Genomic DNA, 15,960 nt, shown 5'->3' with positions numbered 1-15,960 from the left:
AGGACCTCTAGCACAATGCTGAATAAGAGCAGTGATAAAGGGGATCCTTGTCTGTTTCCCGTTCTCAAGGGAAATGCTTTCAGGCTCTCTCCATTTAGGATGATGCTGGGTATTGGCTTTGTATCAATACCCGTTATTATGTTGAGGAATTTTCCTTCTATTCCTATTTTGCTGAGAGTTTTTATCATGAGTGGGTGTTGGACTTTGTCAAATGCCTTTTCTGTATCAATTGATAAAATTATGTGGTTCTTGTCCTTTTTTTATGTGGTGGATTACATCAATTGTTTTTCTAATATTGAACCAACCTTGCATACCTGGTATAAATCCTACTTGGTTATGGTGGATTATTTTTTTGATATGTTGTTGAATTCTACTGGCTCGAATTTTGTTGAGGATTTTTGCATCTATGTTCATGAGGGATATAGGTCTGTAATTTTCTTTTTTTGTGTTGTCTTTAGCTGGTTTTGGTATCAGGGTTATGCTGGCTTCATAGAAGGAGTTAGGTAGTATTCCGTCCTTTTCTATGCTTTGAAATACCTTCAGTAGTAGTGGTAAGTCTTCCCTGAAAGTTTGGTAGAACTTTGCAGTGAAGCCATCAGGGCCAGGGCTTTTTTTTTGTTGGGAGTGTTTTGATTACCTTTTCAATCTCTTTTTTTGTTATGGGTCTATTTAGTTGTTCTACTTCAGTTTGTGTTAGTTTAGGTAGGTAGTGTGTTTCTAGAAATTCATCCATTTTTTCTAGGTTTTCAAATTTGTTAGAATACAATTTTTTGTAGTAATCTGATATGATTGTTTTAATTTCAGTTGGATCTGTTGTGATATGGCCCATCCCATTTCTTATTCAGATTATTGGTTTCTTTTCCTGTATTTCTTTAGTCAGTCTGGCCAATGGTTTATCAATTTTGTTAATTTTTTCAAAGAAGCAGTTTTTGGCCTTGTTAACTCTTTCAATTGTTTTTCTATTCTCTAATTCATTTAATTTTGCTGTAGTTTTTATTTTTTGCTTTCTTTTGGTGCCTGACAGTTCCTTTTGTTGCTCTCTTTCTGTTTGTTCAAGTTGTAGGGAGAGTTCTTTCATTTTGGCTCTTCTTTAATATGTGTGCCTTTATTGATATAAATTGACCTCTGAGCACTGCTTTCACCATGTCCCAAAGGTTTTCATAGGAAGTGTTTTCAGTCTTGTTGAATTCTGTGAATTTCTTTATTCCCTCCTTAAGGTCTTCCATAACCCAGTCTTTTTTGAGCAGGGTATTGTGCAGTTTCCAAGCATTTGATTTCTTTTCCCTGGTTTTTCTGTTATTGATTTTTACTTTTATGGTCTTTCATTCAGAGAAGATGTTTTGTAATATTTCAATGTTTTGGGTTCTGCAAAGGCTTGTTTTATGACCTAATATGTGATCTATTCTAGAGAATGTTTCATGTGCACTAGAAAAGAAATTATAGTTTGCAGCTGTTGTGTGGAGTGTTCTGTATAAGTCTATGAAGTGAAGTTGTTTAATTGTAGCAATTAGATCTTCCGTGTCTCTATTGAGCTTCTTACTGCATTTCCTATCCTTCACCGAGAGTGTTGTGTTGAAGTCTCCTGCTATAATTGTGGAGGTGTCTATCTCACTTTTTAATTCTGTTAACATTTGTTTTATGAATGTTGCGGCCCTATCATCATTGGGTGCATAAATATTTAATACAGTTATATGTACCTGGTAAATTGTCCCTTTAATCTTTATGTAGTGTCCTTCTTTATCCTTTGTGGTGGATTTAAATTGAAACTCTATTTTGTGGGAAATTAATATTGCCTCTCCTGCTCTTTTTTGATTGTTGTTTGCTTGATATATTTTTATCCATCCTTTCAGTTTTGGTTTATTTGTGTCTCTTAACTCTAAAGCGTGTCTCTTTTAGGAAGCATACAGACTGATCGTGTTTTTTTATCCAGTCTGCAACTTTCTGTCTCTTTATTGGTGAATTTAGTCCATTTACATTAAGTGTAATTATAGACAAGTATGAGTTTAGTGCTGTCATTTTGATGCCTGTTTTTGACAATTTCATTTTCCATTTACTTTTTTGTGCTGAGTTTTTCTTTGTAGAATGTGTGTTCCTCCTTTTTATAGTAGTTGAATTTATTTTGGTGAGTCGTTATGTTTATCTTGGTTTTTATTTTGAAGTATGGAATTGTTAGACCTTGTTGTGGTTATCTTAATATTTACCCTGGTTTGAGTAAGTAAAAACCTAAGTTGTTTCGCCCTGTATCGCCTTGGTTTCCTCTCCATATGTAATTTCTAAGCCTCCTGTATTTAGTCCCTCTTTTTTCACTATCGTAATCTTTTACATAATCACATCAATGATTCCCTGTTTTGAGCAATTTTTTAATTAATCTTATTTTGTTTTTGTGATTTCCCTATCTGGGTTGATATCAGGATGTTTTGTTCTGTGACCTTGTGTTGTGTTGGTATCTGATATTATTGATTTTCTGACCAAAGAATTTCCTTTAGTAATTCTTGCAGTTTTGGTTTGGTTTTTGCAAATTCTCTAAGCTTGTGTTTATCTGTAAATATCTTAATTTCACCTTCATGTTTTACAATTTTGCTGGATATATGATTGTTCGCTGACAGTTTTTCCTCTTTCAGTGCTCTATATATGTTATCCCATTGTCTTCTTGCCTGCATGATTTCTGCCGAGTAGTGCAACTTATTGATTCTCCTTTGTAGGTAACTTTTCGTTTATCCTTGGGTGCTTTTGAAATTTCTCTTTATCTTAGGTTTTGGCAGGTTTGATGATATGTCTTCGTGATTTTCTTTTGGGATCTATTTTGTATGAGGTTCGATGAGCATCTTGGGTAGATATCTTTTCATCTTTTACAATGCCAGGGAATTTTTCTGCCATCAGATCTTCCACTGTTCTCTCTGTATTTTCTGTTATCCCTCCCTGTTCTGGAACTCGAATCACACGCAAATTATTCTTGATAGAGTCCCCCATGATTCTTAGGGTTTCTTCATAGTTTTAAATTCTATTTGATTTTTCTTCAACTATATTTGTGTCAATTGCCTTATCCTCCAGCTCCCCCACTCTGCATTCCAGTTCCTTGATTCTGCTCCTGTGACTTCCTATTGAGTTGTCTGAATCTGTGACTTTATTGTTAATCTTTTGGATTTCTGAATGCTGTCTCTCTATGGATTCTTACAGCTTATTAATTTTTTCACTGTGTTGTTGAATAATCTTTTGGATATCTTCAACTGCTTTATCCGCGTATTCCTTGGTGTTTTCTGTAGATTGCCTTATTTCATTTGTGAGGTCATTCCTGATGTCTTGAAGCATTCTGTATATAATTTTTTTATATTCTACATTTGGCAATTCTAGGAATGTATCTACATCTGGGAATGATTTTGATTCTTTGATTTGGGGGTTTGTAGAAGGAATCATGGTCTGCTTCTTCATGTGATTTGATGTCGACTGCTGTCTCTGAGCCATTTATAAGATATTGTAATATTTTATATTTGCTCACTGAGTCTTATCTTCTTATTTTGTTTTGTTACAATACACCCAGATGGGCTACTAGATTGTGGTATCGTGATTGATGTAGCTTTTGAATCACTTACGTCCTGTTACCAGCTTGCCTGAGCTGTTACCAGGTATATAAGTGTATGAGTCCATTCACTATTCTTGAATACAATCAGCTCAGGTGTCCTGATAGCTGGTCACCTAGTGTGTGGTGTAGGCTCTCACCTATTATCTTAGAGGAGTAGTGGTGATGGTTGTATGCACCAGTTTCTATTAGTGGCAGGGGGTCACATTTCGAGGAGGGCAGGATGCTGACAGCCTTCCTTCAAGTGTCAGTGAGGTAGGTGTGGCTCTATTCTCTAGAGCACTCTGGTGGGTGGGCTTTGCAGCTGTATCTTAGGCACCCAATGCTTGGGTAGGCGTCACTATTCTCAGACCCCTCTAGCAGGTGGCTAGGTGATGTGGGTGGAGTCTCAGCCCTCAGTTCGCTGGTGTGGATCAGCGAGGGCTCTGTTTAATAGGTAGAGAGGTATCTGACCTCCAAAACTTGCCTTTCCACTGCTGAGCTAAAACAATTATGGTCAGATCTCTATCAGAATTGCCTTTACATTGTAATAGCCACCTAGTTACCTGTAGGGTGAAAGCCAAAGACTATGGGTCTGTTAATGCCTGGATGGAGCTGATTCTGTACTGTTATTTCAGTTTAGGGAAGTCAGGGAAGGATTTTTTCTTTGATTGTTAAATGCTGCTTTTCTCAGGCCAGGAGAATGGGTTAGAAAAGAAAGAAGAAAAAAAATTCAGCAGTGCACTTCACTCTCTGGCACAGAGGATTCCAATGTTAATGAAGCTGGCTGGGGCAATGAGGGGTGGAATCAGATATATAGAAGAGAGTAGCCTGGCAAAATATACAAAGTTACTTATGTTGTTTGGTGAGAACTGTTTTTTCTGAGATTCCAGAGCATTGTGTCGCTCGTGTGTGCTGGCTGGATCCCTGCTGAGACTGTCCCAGAGGGTTAGGGCTGCATCCATGCTCACACTGTCTCAGGAAGCCACAATCGGCTCCCCCACACTTAGTCCAAAGCCCAGCACCAAGGTTTCCTTTCTGGGACGCTGCACTCCAGGCTCCAAAACCAGTCGCTGCTTCCCTATAGTTTTTCGTTTCCCTGTCAGCCGCGTCTGTGTGGAGCCTGCGTGTGCTGCCTGGGTCCCCTCTGAGGTTGGTCCTGAGGGTTAGGCCTATATCTGTTCTTCCCTGTCTCAGTAAACCACAATCAGCCCCACCACTCTGACACCAGGAAACCGCGAGGGCTCAAGGCTGCGGCGTGGGACACTGGCTCTGGAAGCGGTCCCTGCTGCAGCGTGGCTTTCGCTCCCCCGTCACTCAGGTCAACTCCTTAGTTCTGTGTTTGATGGTCAGGGTTTGTAGATTGTCCTTTATGTAATCAGTTCACTTGTTTTTTCGAGTCTTTGTTTCAAGAAGTATAAGCGGAATCTTCTACCTAGTCAGCCATCTTGGTCCTGCCCCCGTGTCTGCCTCTTTATGTGATTTGGTATTGACTGTTGTCTCTGAGCAATCTATAAGTTATTGTATTAGTTTATTTTATGCTTGCTTTTTGTATCCTAGCTTCTTGCTTTGTTTAGTTTTGGTATTCCCAAATAAGCTGCTTGAGTGCGCTAGGTTGATTATTTTCACCTTTGAAGCTCTAATGTACTATCACCAGATGGCTAGCACTGTTACCAGGTATATGAGCCTAGGAGTTCATTTACTTTTCTTGTATGCATTCAACTCAGGTGCCCAGGTAGTTGGTCATAAAGTGTGTGGTACAGGCTCTGTCCTACCGTCTTAGAGGGGCAGGGGTTATTGGTGTAGGCAGAAGTATCTGGCTGCAGTAGGGGGTCAGGCTCTGATCAAGGCAGGGGTCTGACAGCTGTCCTCTGAGTGTCTGTGAGGAAAGTGCATCCCTGTTCTGTAGAGCACACGGGTGGGTTCTGCAGAAGGGCGATGGGTACCCAATGCTTTTGGTTGTAAGTTCTGGGAGGTACTACTTACCCTTGGAGCCCTGTCACAGGAGGCTAGGTATTGTGGGTGGAGCCACCAGTCCTTAGGCCCCTGATGTGGGTAGGTGAAGACGCCGTTTAATAGGCAAAGCAGTGTCAAACATCAAACACCCATCTTTCCACCGTTCAGCTGAAACAGTTGCAGTCTGGCGACAAGGGCCTATTCTCCTGAAATGGGCCCACACAGGTCCATGCTGGGGTGAAAGGTATTCAAAGCCCATGGACTGTTTGTGCCTGAACAAGAGCTGCTTCTGTCCTGAGCTCCCCAGCTTAATTGAGCTGGCAGATTATCTTTCCCCCAGTTGTGAACTTATACCTTCTTCAAGGATGGAAAAATGGCTCAGAGTGGTACCAGGGCCTATCTCAGGCCCAGGGAAGTTGACAGCCACTGAAGCCGGCTTGGGGGCTGGGGGCGTGGTAAAATAAACACAAGTAATTAGCTTTTGCTGAGAGTGCCGTTCTTCTCTTGTTCTGGAGGTGTGAGTAGTCTGTGCAACTTGCTGTCCTTCCCTGAGCTAAACGCCTCTGGAACACTACTGCCAGCCCCGCTGCAGTCGCTCCAGGGAACGGTGCCTGAGGGTTCCTGGCTGTTCAGGTCCAGTAACTCCTCTCCACTTCTGAATAGTCTCTCCCTCCCCCTGCCGCTGAGTCCATTTTCTAACTTTACCTTTGATGTTCAGGGCTCCTAGCTTGTCATAAATATAATCGCTTCACTTGTTTTTTCTGGTCTTTTTTGTAAGAGGGATCACTGGTGGCGTCTCAATACTCAAAACTTCATCATTTCTTCCTTTCACTTTAGCTACTCGACATTCAAGAGCAACGTTCAGAGTCTCTTCCGACATCCGTTTTGGTCTTTTCTTTCTTTCCTGTCTTTTAAAGGATCTCTTGCTTTCCTCATGTGTGATGTCCTTGATGTCATTCCACAACTCGTCTGGTCTTCAGTCGTTAGTGTTCAACACGTAAAATGTGTTCTTGAGGTGGTCTCTAAATACAGGTGAGATATACTCAAGGTCATATTTTGGCCCCTTTTGACTTATTCTAATTTTCTTCCGTTTCAACTTGAACTCCCATATGAGCAATTGACAGTCTGTTTCACAATCGATCCCTGGCCTTGTTCTGACTGATGATATGAGTTTTCCCATCTTCTCTTTCCACAGATGTAGTCAGTTTGATTCCCGTGTATTCCATCTGGTAAAGTCCACGTGTATAGCTGCCGTTTATGTTGGTGAAAAAAAATATTTGCAGTGGATGAGTCACTGGTCTTGCAAAATTCTTTCATGAGATTTCTGGCGTCATTTATTTCAGTGATGCTGTATTTTCCAACTACTTTTCCTTCTTTGTTTCCAACTTTAACATTCTAATGACCAGTAATTATCAATGCATCTTGATTGCATCTTTGATCAATTTCAGGCTGCAGAAGTTGTTTAAAATCTTCAATTTCTTTATCTTTGGCATTAGTGGTTGGTGCATAAATTTGAATAGTCATATAAACTAGTCTTCCTTGTAAGTGTATGGATTTTAGCCTATCAGTGACAACATTGTACTTCAGGCTAGATCTTGAAATGTTCTCTTTGATGATATGTAACGTCATTCTTTTGACTCTGGTGGAATATCCATGTTTGTAAGACTGCTCACAGACTGTTTTACCAGAGAGTTTTCTGGTACTGCAACATCTACCACTAATCTCTGTGATCCCTTTGAATTGGCAAAATAAGAATAGTGCTATAGATTTCTTCCAAATACAGAAAACATAAGTATGAAAATGTTCTTGCTGTTGATTATATTCTTTACCAATCTGTTTGTATGGGATTTTTGGTACTTCACTTGAAAAATGAGTCCAAGGTACTGTGATGTGATTGTTTACTTTGTGTGGCCTTTCTAGCCATGGTCTTATAACATCCACCCTGGTGCTTGGGCAGGACTGTGTGATAGGGTAATTGTGGCTCACCAAGAGGATTGTTTATTTTGCCTTCAAAGAGAACCAGTTCCAGAGCAAAGAGGAGGATTCAACTCCCATCAAGGAAGAACAGCCAAGAGCCGAGCGTATATTATGGACCTGAGATCCCTGCACTGAGAAGCTCCTAGAAGCAGGAGACTGAGATAGAGAGAGGAAGCTGTAACCCTGAAGATGGTAAGATGCCATGGCAGGAGAGACCGAGCAACAGGGACCTGGCTATAGGAGATGATGGCCCAGGGAGAAGGAAAGCTGAGTGCCTTTGGAGAGAGGCCGGCCCAAGGCCAGGCAGAGGCACGCCTATGAGCACAGGAGGGAAGAGGCTGTCCTGATAGAAAAACTGTGTTCTGAGTGTCTTTGAGCCTGAGCTATAACTGTTACTTCCCTAATAAACCCCATAATCGTGAATATGGACTATGAGTTCTGTGTGGCCATTGCAATGAGTTATTGAACCCGGCAGAGAAGTAGGGAGTGCTGTGTGAGGGACAGTTGGTGTCAGAGTTAGTGAAGATGGTGGAGAGAGGGTAGTTTTTTCACCAATGCCTTCAATGCAGCTTCGATTCCTTCCTTTTATACCATCAGTTCTTGATCTTATGCTACCTATTGAAATGGTTGAAAATTATCCAGTTCTACTGCAGTGGCTGTATTAATATCAGACAAATTATACTTCAGAAAAAGGAGTATTATTGGGAATAAGTAGGGACATAACATAATAAAGGTTCAATTCTCCAAAAAGATACAACACTCCTAAATGTGTACGTGTCTAACAACAGCGCTCCAAAATACAAAAACTAATAAATCTGAAAGGGGAAATGGACAAATACGCATTTATAACTGGTATCAGTACTTTTCTATCAATAATTAATAGAGCCCTGCTAGTTGAAGTCCAAAGCATCTGTATGAACCACTCATGGATGTCTATGTGTGTGTGTATGTATGTGTGTGTATGTGTGTATGTATGTATATAGTATAAAGAGAAGTAATACAGAAATAAACATAGATACATGTTGTAGTCCTTGGGAGGTACAAACGGTTAATGCATTCAGCTGCTAACCAAAATGTTGGAGGTTTGAGTCCACCCAGAGGCACTTTGGAAGAAAGGCTTGGTGATCTACTTTTGAAAAATTAGCCATTGAACTGACACACTTGTGTGTCAGTACTACTCTGACACACATGAGGGGAGGGGTCACCATGAGTCACATCAGCTTAACAGCAATCGAATGATTTTTTTATGCATTCTGCCAATGTTTGTCTTTTAATTGGTATCTTAGGCTGGGTTCTCTAGAGAAACAAAACCAGTGAGGTGTATATATATATATTTATATATAAATAGCTTTATATCAAGAAAATGGCTCACGAGGCTGTAGAGGCTGGTAAGTCTCAAGTCCATGGGTCAGGCTTGTGGCTTCTCCTGACTCACATAGATGCAGGGACTGCAGAACTCAAGATCTGCAGGTCATACAACAGGTCTGTGGCTCACAGGCTGCAAAGGCTGACAGATCTCAAGATCGGCAGGTAAGCTGGCAGGCTGCGGCTCACAGACTGCGGAGGCTGGTGAATCCCCAAATTGGAAGGTAAGCTGAGAGTTCAAGTCCCAAAAACTTGAGATCAGATGAAGAGGAGCCAGCTGCAGGATTCAGAGTGAGCAAAAGCTCAAGAGCCTTGCCAGAAAGTCCACCTATATTGGATGCAGTCCACACCTCCGAGGAAACTACCTTAGATCTGATTGGCTACTCACAGCAGATTCCATCATGGAGGTAATCACATTATATCACATCTCATCATGGAAATGATTGCATCGTTATTCGACTGCTAAACTACATCATAACTGCCAAAGCACTGAGAATCATGGTCCAACAAAGTTGACACACAACTTTAATGATCCCAATTGTGAATTTAATCTATTTAAATTTAAAGCAATTAATGATAAGGAAGGACTTATGTCTTCTACTTTGTAGTAGGTCATATATGTATTTTGTTTCTCATTTTCTTCACTACCGTCCACTTTTGTGTTTGACTGATTTTTTTCAAGTGTACAATTTTGATCCTCTCCTTATTTCCTTTCCTTATATTTTTTAACTTCTTAGTGGTGACCATGAGGATTACAATTAATATCTTATGTTTATAACAATCTTCTTTTAATGAATACAAATTTAGCTTCAACAGTATACAACATTCTGCTTTTATTCAGCTCAGTTACCTCCCCTACTTACGTTGCTGTTACAAAAATTGCATCTTTATACATTGTGTGTCCATTAAGAGAGATGTGTAAGTATTTTTATGCATTTGTGCTTTAAATCATATATGAAAAAAAGAGTCGTGATATAAAAATATTACTGACTTTGTTTTATCTAAGTAGTTACCTTTACGGAGTCTTCGTTTCTTTTTATGGCTTCAAGTTACTGTCTAGTGTCCTTCCGTGCCAGCCAGGATGATTCCCTGTAGCATTTCTCATAAGGCAGTTCTGCTGCTAACATACTCCCTCAGGTTTTGTGTATCTGGGCATGTCTTAATTTCACCTTCATTTTTGAAAGATAGTTTTGCTAGATATTGACATCTTGGTTCATAGTTTTGTTTCTGTATTTTTTTTCCAGTACCTTAAATACATCATCCGACTATTTTCTTGTCTCAATGGTTTCTGATGAAAAATCAACAGTTAAACTTGTTGAGACTCTCTTGTACATTAGGGGTCACTTATCTGTTGCTGCTTTCAAGTTTCTGTCTTCGTCTTTTGACATTTTGATTATGTCTGTCTGTGGATATCTATGTATTTACTGTCCTTTGAGTTTATTGAGCTTCTTGGATATCTAGATGACATTTGGGAAACTTCCAGTCATTACGTTTTTAAATATTCTTTCTGTCCTTTCATCTTTCTTTCCTTTCTGGGACTCCCTTAATGAGTATATTGGTATGCTTGATGTTGTCCCGCAGGTCCCTTAGGCTCTATTCATTTTCTTCATTCTTTTTCCTTTATGCTCCTCAGTTAGAACAATTTCAGTTGTGCTTTTTCAAGCTTACATTTTCCTGCTTTCTTGCTCAAATCTGCTGTTGAGCTCCTCTAATGAAATTTTTATTTCAGCTATTCAACTTTTCAGCTCTATAATTTCTATTTGGTTCTTTTGTATAATATTTCTTTATTAATGTTTTCTACTTGTTCATACATTCTTCTCTTGGTTTCCTTTTTTTGTGTGTGTGTCTATGGTTTGTTTAGCTCTTTGAGGAAATTTAAGACAGTTGGTTTAAAATCTTTGTCTAGTAATCCCAATATCTGTGTTTCCTTAGGGATGCTTTCTGTTCATTTCTCTTCTTTCTTTCTTCTTAACAAATGAACCATCCTTTTCTTTTTTCTTTTTATGACTTAGAATAGTGTGTTGCAAACTGGATATCTTAGATATTATAATGTGACTCTGGAAATAAGATTCCCTCCTGTCATTAGGGTTTGCTTTTTTTTTTTTTTTTAATTGTTGAGGGCCAGTCATCCATTTGCTTAGTGATGTTTCCAAACTATTTCTGCAAAGATTGTATGTCTTCTCATGTGTGGACACTGAAGTTCTGTTCTGTTATCTCAGCAGTCAGTTCATGACCTGACAGTGCTTTCTTTAAATGCTTGTAGCCAAAAAGAAAAAGTAACATTATCCCAGTCTTTGCAGATTGGCTCTGAACTGGCACGTTCTTTCAATGCTAAGCAAGAGTGCCTAAAACTCTGCCCTAGCCTTCACTTCCTGCCCCCATGGAGCCCAAAGATCAGCCAGAGATGCAAGCCTAAAGCTTTGTCAGGATCTTTATGAGCATGTCTTCATCCTTAGGCAAGAACATTGCACTTCAGATTCCTCAGTATATATGGTAGCCCTTCAAAGCCCTTAAACCACCAACCATTGTCCTTTCAGCCCTTTTTCCAAGCTTTTGGATGTCTCTGCTGTTTTCTCTGTCCTTCATCCTTTGACCCTGGAGGTAGGACCAATTCTTTTTAGCTTCGTACTTCTGAGTTTCCATCACATCATACATTTTTTCTTGTGTGCTGTTGAGTCAATTCTGACTCATAGTGACTATAGGATGGAGTAGAACTTCTCCAAAGGTTTCTAAGGCTGTAATCTTTATGGAAGGGAACGGTCATATCTTTCTCCTGTGGAGTAGTTGGTGGATCAAATCAAACCGTTTAACAGCTGAGTGCTTAACCACTGCACTACTGGGGCTCCTTTTGACATCATACATCATAATAGATTCTTAACACACCCCTCAGAAACATAGAAGTCCATAAATTATCAAGGATACAGAAGATTTAACATGTAAAAAAATACCAAATTGCTATATGTGTATTTGTGTGTATTATCTAACCATGAAAGAATATACATTCATCTCATGCACATACATAACATAGTGTGTATAAAAATTAACTGTATACTGTGTTATAAAGCAAGTCTCAACAAATTTCAAGAGTCTGTAATAATATAGAGGATACTATGTAAGTACACCATAATTAAAAAAAAAAACCATCTTAGAAAATGAAAATACAAAATCTCCATTTTTTTTTTATGTAAGTACACCATAATTAAAAAAAAAAAAAAAACCATCTTAGAAAATGAAAATACAAAATCTCCATGTGCTTGGATATTTTAAAATACTATGAGTCAAAAAAGACATCATAATGAAAATTAGAATACATTTTGAAGTAAACAATTATGGAGATAGTGCATACAAAAATTTGTGCAGTACAGACAATATAATATAGGAAACTTATAGCCTTAAAAATATAATTGGAAAGAACAAATCTTGAAAAATAAGTGAGTTAAACATCCATTCAAAATGTTGGGAAAAAACCAGAAACAAACATTCATAGGAATTTTTGTTTCTATTAATGATTGAATACATGCAACAGATGATCAACAAAGACTAAAGTTGATTCTTAGAAAATGCTAGTAAAATTGACAAACTTTAGGCAAGATTGATCAAGTGAAAAAGAATGAAGATATAAAAAACGAATATCAGGAATTAGAAAGAAAATGACTACAGATCTTGCAGAACATAAAGATAATGTGAGAATGTTATGAACCGTATTAGCCAATAAATTTGCAAATTTAGGTAAAGTAGGCAAACGTATCATACCATGTAAGTTAATAACAACGATTCAGGAAGAAACAGGAAGCAAAAGTAATTCCACAACTGTTAATACAATTGAATTAGAGCTCAAACTATTCTCAAAAAGAAAACTTCATATCAGATGGCTTTTCCTGCAAATTCTGCCAAATATTCAAGAAATATTTCACAAATTCTTCAATATAAAAGGAAATATATACCCAAACTCATTTTATAAAGCTTGTAGAATGAATATTGATACCAAAACCTGACAAGAGCAGCAGAAGATGGGAAAATTACAGGCCAATGTCACTGATGAACATAGATGCAAAATATAAAAAGAAATAGGCAAAACAAATCCAGCAATACTCTAAAGAAGAATATATTATGACCAAGTTGGGTCTATCCCAAGAATTCAAGGTTAGTTTAACATTCAAAAATGAATCAGTATAATTTGCCATATGTACAGGAAAAATAAATGTGATTATATTAATAGGTGTAATAAAATAAGTATTTGATAACCTTCAGCATCCACTCATGTTTTTTAAAAGAACATCTAGCATGCCATGAGACCAGAAGAACCAGAAGGTTCCCAGCTGCTGTCGCTGAACATTTTGATCAAAGAGTCCATAGAAAAGCCCTGATCAAAAGGGGGAAAATGCAGAACAGAATTTCAAATGAACCCTAGACTTTTTGGAGCCACTGAGGGTGAATGAACTCCTGAAACTATTGCCGTGAGATAATCTTTAAACATTACACCAAAAGCATTCCCTTGAATCGTCTTAAAACCGAAGTATGAAAAAGAAAAAACCAAACTGTTGCTGTTGATTCCAACTCAGAGACTCTGTAAGACAGAATAGCACTGCCCCATAGAGTTTCAAAGGTGCAGGTGGTGGATTCAAACTGCTCTTCTTTTGCTTGGCTACCGTATCACTTAACCACTGTGCCATGAGGGCTCCAGAACATTAGCTTACTTAACCAATAAAAATGGTCTACCTTGAGCATATGCTCTTTTAAGAACTGTCTACATGGCATCAGATTGACAACAGCTACTGAAAAGATTAGATAGGAACCTTAAGGAGCAGTGGGTTTATGTTAATGACAGAGGAACAACTCAGAAAAGGAGGGTAAGAATGGTTGCACAACTTCAAGAATGTAGCCAGTGTTATTAAATTGTACAGGTAGAAACTGTTGAGTTGGTGTATGTTTTGCTGCATATATTCTCAACCAGAAAAAATACAGGTAATAATTAACAAAAAATGTCAAGGAGAGCTAAATATTTTGAAAATAAGACAGAGTTGCGTGTGAGGGAATGAGTGGGGTGAGCTGTTTTAGATTAATAGTAAAGGCTTATGGGAGCAGGATATTTGAGGAGATAACTGACCTATATCAAAGGAGAGAATAGGTTTATGAAGTTCTGAAGGGAGGGATATTGCCAATAAAGGAAAGAGTTGTTTCTGAGGCCCTTAAATAACCAAGTGTTTTGGCACATTTGAGGAAGCTCAGGAAATAAGTCATGGCTAGTGTGGAGTGAACCGAGGGAAGACTGTTAGGAAATGAGGTTAGTATGGTGAGCAAGCCCCGCATCATGAAAGACCATGGGAAGGATTTGGGAATTTTTCCTAATTGCTATGAGAAGCCACTGAAATGATGCTGTTATGTAGATTGTAAGAGGGAAGATCGGTGCATGGAGTCCAGTTTTAACCAAGAGATGATGGTGGATGTAAGGTGGAGGTAGTGAGAAGTGGATAGAGTCAGGATTTATGTTAAGGTAGTGCCAAGAGTCCAGAATATGTCAATGGATTGGATGCAAGATTTGAATAAAGGAGAGAAATGAAGGATGATTTCTAGGTTTTTGTCCTGAACAACCCAGAGGATAGTGAGAACATTTGCTGAGATAAGGAAGACTGGGAGGTAGATAAGACACTTGGACGAAGAATTTTATTTGAACCACATTAAGTTTGAGATGCCTAGTAGACATTCCAGTGGAGATGTGAGGTCAGCCATTGGTGAAGGAACAGGGCAGAGTATGTAAATGAGGGTATCCTAGGGCTCAGGTGGAATTGACTGCCATGAATTGGCTCAGATAACCTAGACAGTGAGAAGTGATGAGTGATGTTACTTAAACAGGGCATGGAAATCAATGAAAAAGGTGTGGGAGTGGCAGGGAAGCTAAGGTAGAGAAGTTTCTCTCTCCCTAAACCTGATTAGCTGGATTTGAAGACATCATAAGTTCCTGTATGAGAAATATCCAGCAAATTACCAGTTGATTTAATAAATTGATAACAAAGTCCACCTTTCAGCCAAAGATTGAAAAGCAAACAAACCAATTGTCATCCAGTGAATTCTAACTCTTATCAACCCTATAGGACTGAGTAGAACTACCCCATAGGGTTTCTAAGGAGCAGCTGGTGAATTCAAACAGCAGACCTTTTGGTTAGCAGCTTAGCTCTTACCCACTGCACCACCAGGACTCAGACCAAGAATAACACATGTGAGGAACTTACTCCTTAGTTCAATCAAGTATGTAGAAATTGAAATTTGTAATTTTGGAGATTCCTCTCTTTTTTTTTCGAAATGGGGGGCATTGAGATGGAGGATTTTCCTATGCCCACCATCCTAAGGGATTTAATTAACCCATAGTTGAGACATTGTAAACATCTCAAGAAATTATTACCTTTGAGAAATTTGAGGGTGAGTAGGCATATCACCTGGCTCCTCTTAAACTCCTTATAAAAACCTGACTTGAAGACTCACCTGCCTTTTTGAATAAGTGCCAGCTTGAATAGGCAGGGTTCAGGGAATTGCCAACCAAAGGTATGGTTTCTCCAGAGGCCTCCAAGGGATGTAAAAGAAGAGTGGAGCCAGACCCCGTGCTTGGGACACACCCTTGGTAGGAAATATTTGAGTGTGTGTGTGGTGGGAGTGCACTGGGTGTGGGAGAGTGGGGTGGGTGGGTAATAGGGAAATGCCTGTTTTGTTTTTTTTTTTTTTTAAGAAACAGTTTTTTACTTTTTTTTTTTTTTTTTTTTTAATTACAATGAACAGTTCAGTGGAGACACATTCCTTATCTGCACGGGCTAGTGGAAGTGCTGACAGCTGAGAATGTAGCCTGCTCCCCAAGTGCCAGTTGGCAGTTTGGAGAGAAAACTTGATGTTTGGAACACTGACTGGCCCTGCCTTTTCTAAATAATTAAGGGTGGTGGGGTGGTGGTAAGAGAAGAGGATGGTCTATGAACACTGACCCTGGAAAATTAACCCGAGTGTGTGGGTTGTGGATAGCAGGAAAAGAACATCACCCGCAAATGACAGCAGTGCCTTTATTTATTTATTCATGCTTCTTTTTAGTTCTGAGTTGTTTTTAAGCCATAAATTAATGGGGC

The 15,960-nt window shown here is 38.9% G+C and overlaps 1 long non-coding RNA gene across 2 annotated transcripts in view; it reads left to right on the top strand.

Annotated features, from left to right (window-relative positions):
- The first annotated feature begins 3,224 nt into the window (after window positions 1-3,224).
- The window catches only part of LOC135229208 (uncharacterized), a 30,211-nt gene continuing 17,475 nt past the window's right edge, over window positions 3,225-15,960 (top strand). For both annotated transcript variants that reach the window (XR_010319991.1, XR_010319992.1), the window contains exon 1: window positions 3,225-7,681. This is a non-coding gene — a long non-coding RNA (uncharacterized LOC135229208). The remainder of the gene's footprint in view (window positions 7,682-15,960) is intronic.

This window comes from Loxodonta africana, unplaced genomic scaffold (genome assembly GCF_030014295.1).
Source record: "Loxodonta africana isolate mLoxAfr1 unplaced genomic scaffold, mLoxAfr1.hap2 scaffold_155, whole genome shotgun sequence".
Taxonomy (NCBI): domain Eukaryota; kingdom Metazoa; phylum Chordata; class Mammalia; order Proboscidea; family Elephantidae; genus Loxodonta; species Loxodonta africana.
This window is presented reverse-complemented; position numbering and strand designations above follow the sequence as displayed.